The following is an 11,971-nucleotide window of genomic DNA, read 5'->3' on the forward strand; positions in this document are numbered from 1 at the left end:
TTTGTCTTATTTCTTACTAAAGCCCCTCACTTTTGGTGAATTGAGAGGGTAGCTTTTCTATTTTTAAGTATTTGGTGTATATATATAGCTTATTTATTTTATTAATACTTTGATATATATATATATATATATATTTATATTTTTCCTTTTTTCAAATATTACTATATATAATTATTACTTTACTATTTTTTTTTCTTATCTTACTTATTTATTTTATTTATTTTATTTTTCCCTTGTATCTTATTTGTTTTCTTTACCTTGTTTATCTAACACATTTCTCGATTTTTTTTAAGGATATTTTCAAATCAATCAAGGGTAAGTAATTAGGATCGAAACTTTACCTTTTAATTTAACTTGTTATTTTTCTTAATTAAGACAACTGGAAATTACGTAGTACCGAAAGGGCGGTTCAAGGGTGCTAATCCTTCCTTGACCGTAACCGACTCCCGAGCCTGACATTTTTATGGTAAGACGCAGATCAGGTAAGAAATAGGGTATCCGATCAACCCATTTATTTTTAAATAAATGATCGGTGGCGACTCCAATCCACATTTTTCTAAGTCGAAGCCCAATTCCGGGGCCCAACTGAAAGACGGTTGCGACAGCTTGGCGACTCTGCTGGGGAAGGTAAGTGAGTCAGGCTAAGGTAATTTCCAATTGTCTTTTTAACGAAAAGGGTAACTTTAAATTTTAAGGTAATATTTCGATCCTTTTTACTTACTTTTGATTATTTTTGAGTAAATAGTTGGACTAATCGTTTTTTCATGATTTCAGCCTTCAAAGTTTTCTTTTTTTCATCTAAAGGCTCTATACCTGAGCTCTGAACCCGTTTTAAGTGGGGTGAAAGCGACGCCTTCGTGTGAATTTATTCATCGTGTGTGCCTAGCAAGTAACCTTCGGGATTCATATACCTTATGCCTTCGTGTGAATTTATTCTCCGTATGGGCATAATGGAATGTGTCCTCTCGAGTTTAACTTAGTCCACACAAGCCTGTGATGGGTTTAGGACTAAGGGTCTGGTAAGCCCAAGGGGGCACCAGCAAGGAGAACTCGGGTACCTTTTTTTTAGAACCTAAACCCGGAGACTACAAGGAGTTAGGGCCCACCCCAAGACCTCATTTCAAACCCTAGGATACCGAAATTATTTCCTGCTTTACTTTCTGTTCGAAGCATGTGAACTAGAAATTTATACGGTTAGGACTTGTTCAAAACCAACTTGCAGGATAGATATCATGTCCGGGTAGGAATAATAAGCATGTGGGGTAGATATCATGTGGGGTAGGACTTTTATTTTCATGATTGCTTTGATTATTATCTTTACCTTACTAACTCTTTTTATTTTTTCCTCTCTTTTATTTTATTTCCATCATCTGCATCATTCAAAAGAGGTGTTGATACACCAAAAAAAAACGTGTTCGTTAACCATAAATAATCTGCATTAATGGACAAAGGTGTTGTAATACAAGAGACTAAGAACCCCGAGGTACGACTATGGTCCGAGAAGACTCAGAAAGAAAAGAGAGACAACCTTCAAGAAAGCTATGTGTCAGAGCTGGTTAGCTACGCATCTATCAGCCTAAAATAGAACAATGTGCAGAAGCTTCAAGATATCTGGGACAGTTGGAAGAATGATCGGAAACAGAAGTTCAGCCAACGGTACGGTGACATTGCACTTTTACTTCACGTTAGGATTGATGAGCCTTGATTAAAGCCATGGTCCAATTCTGGAACCCGGGATACAGTTGTTTCACTTTTAACTGGGAGGACATGGTGCCTACTATCGAAGAATACACCACACTGCTACACTGTGAAAACATCAAACTAGGGCGAGTCTACGTTAACACCAAAAGTCAGCCTTTCAAGAGTACACTGGCCAGAGTCGCGGGAGTAGATGAGAAATGGGTAATTGATCGGACTCAGCGCTGAGGCAGAGGATAAAAGAACTTGAGGCTGAGCGCTATCAGTGGAAGCTGGATGCCGATTCTCATAAAGATAAAGCAGACAAACTGGAAAAGGAACAGAAAAGAATCTGTTTCGAGCTCGAAGACTTAAGAAAAGGGTATCAAGATGCTGTCAAAGATAACTCCAAGTTGAAAATGTCCTCCGAGTACTGGAAAGATGAAGCTCACAGCCTGAAAAGAAAGTTTGAGGGGCCTGATGAGAGAGACTGGAAGGAAAAGATGAAGATTGCTCAGAGGCGCTTAGCAGACAGTCAACATCAAAACCAACGCTTGAGAATCCAGATGACTGATATGGAGAAACAACATGAGAGAGATGGCAAAACAATAGGTGAGTTAGAAGCTATCATACATGGATTCAAAAAGCAAGCAGCCGAGCTTCAGATAGTGCCCTTTGATGGAGGTCTACAGTGGCGTTTCCGTTGGGAGCAAGCACAACAAAGGGTGAAGGCCAGAGACGCAGCCATCCGAGACTTCCTAGATCAAGTACAGAAGGTAGCCCGTCATCTTCATGGCCTGGCAAGGGAAGCCGGAGTGGTTCGACAAGGTATTCAACCAGTAACGGATGAAGGCAGAAGACTTGTCAATCTACTAGAAGCTATTCGGGGTTTAGAGGATTTAATCCAAGTGTACCTTTGATTGTTTTTATGTCTCTTACAAGATAAGATATTTTTGTCTGAATAAAGATTATTTATAATAATGAACATTTTTTCTGGATCAGTGCCTCTAAGCTGCATACATCATGCATTGCATATTTTGCATTCTATATCTCATGTTTATTTCTATATTTTCCATGTTTTTACATTTGTATTAACAAACAGAACATGTCTCAGAAAGCGGAAGAGTAAACATCAAGTCTACCACTACAGACATTAAATACGCATCATCCGCATAATACCCGAGCAAAGAAGAGACAAATGGAGGCCAGAATGGAAAAACTCGAGGAGAACATGACGATACTGCAAAAAGAATTGGAAGACAGGTTGGCTCAAAATAGTCAAAGCACCCTGGAGTCCATCAAGAAGAACCAGGAGTCATTGGTCGATCAAATTGTGGCCAAGTTATCTGGATTACAGCAAGCTAGTGTAGTAGAGGGAGGTTCCTCTGGAGGGGTAATCATATCACCAGCCCCACAGGTGGTTATCTCACCCGATATCATACCAACACCACAAGAGAACTCTTCTGGTGTCAAAAGAAAAGCACCATCTGTTGTAAAGGTGCAAACTTCCACAACTAATCCTGATAATCGTCCAGATGATTACGGTATCCCAGATTTCGATGAAGATGACAAAACAAAGAAGATAGAAGAGAAGATCATGATGCTAGAAGATCGAATGAAGTTGGTCCAGGGGGATCATGACTATTATGGAGTGGACGCAAGAGAGCTGAGCCTAGTTCCATATTTGGTGCTTCCGCCAAAATTTAAAGTTCCTGAGTTTGAAAAATTCGATGGAAACAGCTGCCCATCTTCCCATATCACTATGTTCTGTCGGAAGATGACAGGATATGGAGGGAATGACCAACTCCTGATCCACTGCTTTCAGGAGAGCCTGTCCGGTTCTGCTATCTGTTGGTATAACCAGCTCAGTCGAACTCATATCAAAACATGGAAAGACTTAGCCAAGTCCTTCCTGGAACAATATAAACATATCAATGATATGAGACCAGTCCGGGTTATGCTACAGAGCTTGGAAAAGAAGCACAATGAAAGTTTCCGACAGTATGCACAGCGATGGAGGGATTTGTCTGTCCAAGTTCATCCACCCTTGGATGAAAATGAAACTAAAAAGCTGTTTTTACAGACCCTGAAGGCACCTTACTTCGGGCACGTGGTGGCAATTACATCGGGAACTTTCTCAGATCTAGTTATGGCTGGTGAGATGATCGAGGTAGCTATAAAACAAGGAAAAATTGAGGGAGATATCAACAATGTCAGTACCTACAACGCCAACAAAGGTGTTACGGTCTCAAGTCCAAAAACTGTTGCAGTTGTACCGTCTAGTACTTCTAAACAAACTCATAGAGGACCAAGGAAAGAAAAGATTTGCATCAGTCCAATCCCAATGACATATGAGGAGTTACTCCCAACACTAGTTGAGAAAAATCTTGTGACTCTAATTCAATCCAAACCTAGAGAGGCCCCATATCCTAAAGGTCATGATATTAACGCCGTATGCAGCTATCATATTGGGAGCTCAGGGCACACCATTGAGAATTATGGGGCATTGAAACGTAAGGTCCAAGATCTGATCGATTCAGGGGCATTCACTTTCAATATGTAATGGGGCATTCTGATCGAGAGTCATATGGGGCATCCATTAGGAATTTTGTTGCATTATCAAGTATATCATCTTGTTTGAACTTGTTTTTCTTTCGTACTTCTTATGCACTTGACGTTTAAACATTTTAAATAAAATGTTTCCTTCTTAGGAGATGAACAAATTTTAATCTTGAATTCCTTGAATACCACCTCAATTAAAAACTGTTTAATAATTGAGGTTGTAAATCTTTGACAAATGATAAGATTGAACCCTGCAAACAAAGACCCTTGGTCCTAATTTAAAAGATACATCAGACTACATATTTTTCTCTTACCGAGCTAAGTTTTCTCTTCTTATGAAGAGTCCATCCAAGGTTTGGTATTCAGACACGTATTAAGAGCGAACAGAATAGGGCAACTAGCGCATGAGATTGCAAAACTAATTGGTTATACCTTGTTTATGATGTTCAGGGATGATAATAATCATCACAGATGGAATAGTCGAGTATGCAAATCTAGTTTAGGTCAGTTGTTTGGAAATTGAACTCTAAAGATGAGATCCCTTGACTTTCAAAAACACCTAGACTATAACAGGTTCTTCTTGACAATCTTAAGAAATTAAATCCGTAAAGCTGAGCTATTCCACTAAGGTAATTGGTTATAGAGGAAACTCAAAAGCCCTGGCTTTATGAATAGATTATGTTCAAACTATGACACTGCTCGGACACTTGGCAATTCGGTGTTTGCTCCATTGCTTTTGTCAGGCTAAAGACTTTGTGATGAGATGAACCCTTCAGTGATTTGTCCCTCTAAAGCTAGGCAATTGGTTATAGAGGAAACTCAAAAGCCCTGGCTTTATGAATAGATTATGTTCAAACTATGACACTGCTCGGACACTTGGTAATTCGGTGTTTGCTCCACTGCTTTTGTCAGGCCATAGACTTTGTGATGAGACGAACCCTTCAGTGATTTGTCCCTCTAAAGCTAAGTTATTCCACTAAGGCAATTGGTTATAAGAGGAAACTCGAAAGCCCTGGCTTTATGAATAGATTACATTCAAATCATGACATTGCTTGGACACTTGGCAATTCGGTGTTTGCTCCACTGCTTTTATCGGGTCAAAGACTTTGTGATGAGATGAACCCTTCAGTTAAACCTGATAAAAGTGATAATAAGCTGTCCCTCTAAAGCAATTGGTTGAACGCCCCGACTTTATGGATTCGGCTAGCCAGACAATGGCAAAATAAATCAAATTCATCTAAAAAGAAATTTTTGGTAATAATAGACTAAGTGAGTTAAGAAACACCTGTTATAGTCAAATTCACACGAGCACTCAAGAATTTCATTTTTTAGACCGATATTTATGCACTACCTTTGTTAGAAGAGCTTACGAAACTTGAACAAATGGAAGATTTCAGAGAACTGAAACAGAAGTGTTCTGAAAGGTCTAGTCATTGATTATGCTAGTTGTGTCATTTTTTTCGCCTCTGATCAAAATACCAAATCAAGAAAGAGGGGCATGCCATGATCTGCACGATAACCAAATCGATGAAACAAACCCACCTCTAGACCAACTTTTTGATCTTGATATTTGTCAAAGATTTACATCTATCAAAGATTAAAAGAGTGTTTGATTCTTTTGATATCCAATGAACTCATGTTTTATGATTTGCTTCAATTGTGAAACCTAGAAAGAGGTAACTTTTTCGAAAGTTCTTTTTGATATTTTTCAAAATTTTGAAAATTTGAAAGAAGAAAAGCATTTTCAAACAAAATAAGTTCTCTGGAAGGATATCTTGGAATTCAACAAATATCGCTCCGGAGCTCAAGATCGAAACAGAGGCAAAGGAAACCATCTTTGGGGCAAAATTTGATAAGGGAAGGAAAAATTGTCTTGAGGTCTGCAAGAGTACACCCTGGTGGAAATGAAGACAAATTAAGTCAGAATCAATACTGCACACGCATCCATTCCCCTCACATCTCAACATATACATCAACACGTACATACATGACGCATGAAATTTGCATCTTTGAATTCATCATCATGAGCAATAAAAACCTTGATTTTTCCTCCCTTGAGGGCAAATTCAACATCAAATAAATTTCATTTGGGCATACATCAAGCATACATCATCAGGATAGTTACATCCATATACATTTTACAGATCTTTCAGGAGAAGATGAGATTAAAAGCCAACTCGACAGATTGAAAGATCGACATTCATCTCCAGATTCAACATTTCCAATATAAACTTTGTCTCACTTAAGACAGTCATTTAATGCAGATGATTATCTCACTCAAATTTGTTTTTTCTTAAAACATACTTTGTCTCACTTGAGATTGTTTTTCTCGAAAGATTTATTTCACTCAAGATTGTTTTTCTTAAAACAAGATTGTCTCTTGAGACCATTTTCACTCGAAAGAAGGCATTTCATTTCACTCAAGGCTGTTTTTTTAAGAAGATTTTATCTTGCTTGAGATAGTTTCCCTCGAAACAGAAAATTTGGTCTCCCTTGAGACTGTTTCTCTTGAAAACATTTCCCTTGAAATTAATTTTTTCTCTCCTGAGATAGTTTCCCTCGAAACAGAAAATTTTATCTCCCTTGAGATAGTTTCTCTTGAAACATAAACATTGAAAACATTACCCTTGAAATGATTTTTTCTCTCTCTTGAGATAGTTTCCCTCGAAACAGAAAATTTTTCTCCCTTGAGACAGTTTCTCTTGAAACATAAACATTGAAAACATTTCCTTGAAATGAATTTTATCTCGCTTGAGATAGTTTCCCTTGAAACGAATTTTGTCTCCCTTGAGACAGTTTCTCTCCAAACATAAACTTTGAAAACAATTTAACGAAATCTTTGAATATGTTTTCCTTCAAACAAATTTTGTCTCCCTTGAGACAGTTTCTCTTGAAACGACATAATTTGCTCGAGAATAGATTTCAACTTCACGATGAAGGATGTCTAGATCAAAGCCAAACATCCGCGATTTCAACTCCACGACGAAAGATATCGTGACACTCGAGACAACACAAGTTCAACTTCACAACGAAGGGACGGCTGGTTGTCAACAAACAACTTCTCAATTTCAGAGCCAATTTCCGCTGCTTGTCAACAACAACTTCTCAATTTCAAAGCCAATTTCAACTTCACAACGAAGGATATTGGACTGCAGACAACGCAAGTTCAACTTCACGACGAAGGGACCGCTGCTTGTCAACAACAACTTCCCAATCTCAGAGCCAATTTCAACTTCACAACGAAGGATATTGGACTCCTGACAACGCAAGTTCAAGTTCATGACGAAGGGACCGCTGCTTGTCAACAACAACTTCCCAATCTCAGAGCCAATTTCAACTTCACAACGAAGGATATTGGACTCCAAACAATGCAAGTTCAACTCCACGACGAAGATACCACTGTTTGTCAACAAAATTTCATTCAGAGTCAATTTCAACTTCACAATGAAGGATATTAGACTCGAGACAACACAAGTTCAACTTCACAACGAAGGGACGGCTGGTTGTCAACAAACAATTTCAGTTCCAGAGCCAATTTCAACTTCACGACGGAGGATTTTGAACTCAACAGTATTTCACTTCACGGATTTCAACTTACTTACGGATTTCAACTTCACGACGAAGGATATCCAAATCAAAGAAGGATTATCTTCCATAAAAATTGTCGAGTTTGACTCCATTCAGCTCGATGACACATCAATCGCACTACTTTTCGGTTGCAGTCAAGGTTTTCAAGTCGAGAAGATGACCTGGGTTAGCCGTGCCTTAGTGACAAGCAACCATTTTCAAACAACATAGCTTAAGTCAAGAAAAAGCTATCTGTCAATGAAGATTTCTGAGTTCGATTCTGATCCAAGGTCTTTAAACCGAGAAGAAGACCGAAGGGTAACGGGAAGCCACGTGCTGATTCAAATTCCGAACTACGGCTTCAATTTCATATCATTTCAAGATGAACACGACTTCGCGATGGAGGAGTCATCCGTCACTCAATTCGACAGGGAGTTATTGAAACATCAGAGTTAATTTTCAACTCCACTGAACGAAAAGTGTGTCTTTTAATCTTTGCCCTATCCCCGTTACATGACTATGGGCAAAGAGGGGCAGCTGTCAACACACATTTTCGTCCTACTAGGATTCAAACTCCTAAAAATAGGATAAAATTTTGCTAGGATTCAAACTCCTGAAAATAGGATAGAGTTCTACTAAGATTTAAATTCCTAAAGATAGGATCCACAAGCACTATAAATAGCCATTGTAACTCACCATTGTAACACACGATTCACACACAAAACATAGAGGAAAGCACGGGAAGATACAAAGGCAAAACTATTGTAAAGGATTCGAAAAGGAAATAAAATGTAGCATTTTCTTTTTTCTTTCTTTTGCATGTGCACGTTATGTTTCTTGAGATTTGGTTCGAATAACCCAAAACGTGGGTTGCGTCGATGACCAAAATGGGTGGGGTTTCGAAGTTTCGAACCTAGATTTACCCCGAGACTTATTTTTAAAAACCGGTTTGATTTTCGATTAAAGGAGGGGAAGAGCTTTTTAAAAATCTATATTATTCCCTTTATTATTATATGGATATTTTATTCATTTATTTTTATATTCATGTTATTATTATTATAGTATATATATATATATATTAATTATTTTCATTTATTTTTTTACTATATTTTATTATTATTATATATATACATTTCTTTAATATTTTACTTATAAGTCTAATATTACTATATATATATTGTAATTATCTTTATCTAGTCGTATATATTTTTTATACTTTTAATAGTTTATTTATATACCTATATTAAATATATATATTCTTAATTATTTTATTTGATTATTTCTTTATTTATGTAATATATCTTATAACTTTATATATTTATATTATTTTTATTATTTTGTTTTTTATTCATTATTATTATATATTATTTTAAAAAAAACCTTGTGTCTTTATCATTATTATTATTAAACATTATATTATATACTACTAACCTAGAGGGCCCATTTTTTGTCTTATTTCTTACTAAAGCCCCCACTTTCGGTGAATTGGGAGGGTAGCTTTTCTATTTTTAAGTATTTGGTGTATATATAGCTTATTATTTTATTAATACTTTGATATATATATATATATATTATATATTTTTCCTTTTTTCAAATATTACTATATATAATTATTACTTTACTATTTTTTTTCTTATCTTACTTATTTATTTTATTTTTCCCTTGTATCTTATTTGTTTTCTTTACCTTGTTTATCTAACACATTTCTCGATTTTTTTAAAGGATATTTTCAAATCAATCAAGGGTAAGTAATTAGGATCGAAACTTTACCTTTTAATTTAACTTGTTATTTTTCTTAATTAAGACAACTGGAAATTACGTAGTACCGAAAGGGCGGTTCAAGGGTGCTAATCCTTCCTTGACCGTAACCGACTCCCGAGCCCGACATATTTCTGGTAAGACGCAGATCAGGTAAGAAATAGGGTATCTGATCAACCTATTTATTTTTAAATAAATGATCGGTGGCGACTCCAATCCACATATTTCTAAGTCGAAGCCCAATTCCGGGGCCCAACTGAAAGACGGTTGCGACAGGCACTAACATCAAGGACAATTCGATTACCCTTTCCTCATAGAGCGAAACCATGCATATAGTGAACCGTAGAACAGTCACCCTAGGTATAGCCATACCAATCCTCTGTTCGTCAGTAGGTACCCAAAATAAGTGTAGACAAAGGAAGAGCATTTCTGAATCTTTACTTGTTTGCTTTAAATTTTATTGAATACAAGCATGAGAACTAGAAACCATGCGGTTATGATCAATTTCGCAAAAATAAATCATTTTGGTTAGAAAGCATGTCTGGGTAGGATTGCTATTTAATGAAAGCATGTTCGAGTAGATACCATGATCAGGTAGGTGTTATATTTATCTTTAAATAACATCATTTAATTCTTTGATTATCTTACATGTACTAACTCATTTATTTTCTTTTTGTCATTTTCACATTTTTTGCATTGCACTTCATCGACATAACATAATGAAAAAATGTTGATCCACAAGGGAATATTTAAGCAAAAATATTTACAAGGAGAGATAAAAGTTTTTAATCAATCAGTTACGTACACAGACATGCACGAAGGCTAAAAGAAGTTTAAAGAGTACAAGAAGGAAACTTGCTCGAAGATCATGCAACATTTGAGACTGGAAAGATGATCCATTGACCTAAAAAGTAATCCAATGGTAGAGTATTATCTATGATCCTTCCATCCCTAATCACAAAGGAGTGACTTGTGACTTCAGCACCGCATGGGCATTAACTGAGACATGTTATATAACGATTGAGGGGCATAATTTTCAAGGACGAAGATCCGAGATGAAGCATTGACCCATTTCAAACTGAGCATCTAAGCGAAACCATGCCTATAAAATGGAATATTTTGTAATGTGAAGGCTTTTATTTATGATGAAAATTGTTCTACTATATTCACTGTTGGGATCAATCTTTTTGCATATGCATTTGCATATTTGCATCTTGCATATACATTTCATTTTTAAGCATTTTCACATGCATCATTCATGAAAACATGGGGATTAATTTGTGGAGGATTCAGCGAAGCGGTCCTAATCACGTGACACCACATTGAGAATAGAAGCAATATTCGAACAAGTAAAAGAAGAATCTAAAATTAGTATGTTGGGAGCCTACTCAGCTAGCCGTAGGGCTGAGCCTTATAAGATGATCCAAGAAAGAATGTCAATTTAATCCAATTCCAATGACTTATGAGGAATTACTTCCAACGCTGGTTGAGAAAAATCTTGGGACTCTAATTCAGTCTAAGCCAAAAGAGTCCCCATATCCTGAGGTCTATGATGTCGATGTCGTATGCATTTATCACATAGGAAGTTCCAGACATTCCATTGAGAACTCTGGGGCATTAAAGCAATGTCCAAAATTTGATTGATTCAGTGGCATGGACGTTCAATGAATGATGGGGCATTCTGATCATGAGTGGGCTATGGCATCCATCATGAATTTTTATTGTGCTCACATCAAAAGCATTTCATCTTGTTTGAACTTGTTTTTATTTCTTTCTTCCTATGTTTAGATGTTTATAAATCATTTCATATTCGAACATTTTAAATAAAATGTTACATTCAAAGGTTGTGAATAATTAAACAAGTTTTAATCTTGTAGTTCTTCGAATATCAAATGAATTATAAATTCTTTCATTTCTTCAAGAATTATAGATTTTTGACATATGACAAGATTATACCTTTCTTATCCCGTCCAAAGCCAAAAATAAAACCTCCTGGTTCTTTACCTAGAATAATTTATGGTCACTATCAAAAGACCAAATTTTGACATTATCTTTCTTTGAGATTTTGAAACAATGCCTTTATCTTTTTCAAGACACAAAAAGTCATATCTTACCTTTCGTCGAGCCAATAGAGTCATACCATCGTCTTCTTAGATGCAAAAACAACATTTTTCTACCAATAAAACCTGAAGACATTGACTACAAGATGTTTACTTGCATAAGAATGGTTCTGAATGGGAAACAAGATGGATCATCTCAAATAAATTTTCTGAAGATGAGTCTAAACAATTGATACAAGCTAGAAACAAGAAGCAAAAAAGAAAGAAAGAAGAAAATTAGCTCGAAATAATTCTATCATGCATTAATTACATTGTTTTCATGTGAATAAAATTAATCCTGAAAATCT

The sequence above is a fragment of the Hibiscus syriacus genome, unplaced genomic scaffold (assembly GCF_006381635.1).
Source record: "Hibiscus syriacus cultivar Baekdansim isolate YM2019G1 unplaced genomic scaffold, ASM638163v2 tig00011277_pilon, whole genome shotgun sequence".
NCBI classification, from domain to species: Eukaryota; Viridiplantae; Streptophyta; class Magnoliopsida; order Malvales; family Malvaceae; genus Hibiscus; species Hibiscus syriacus.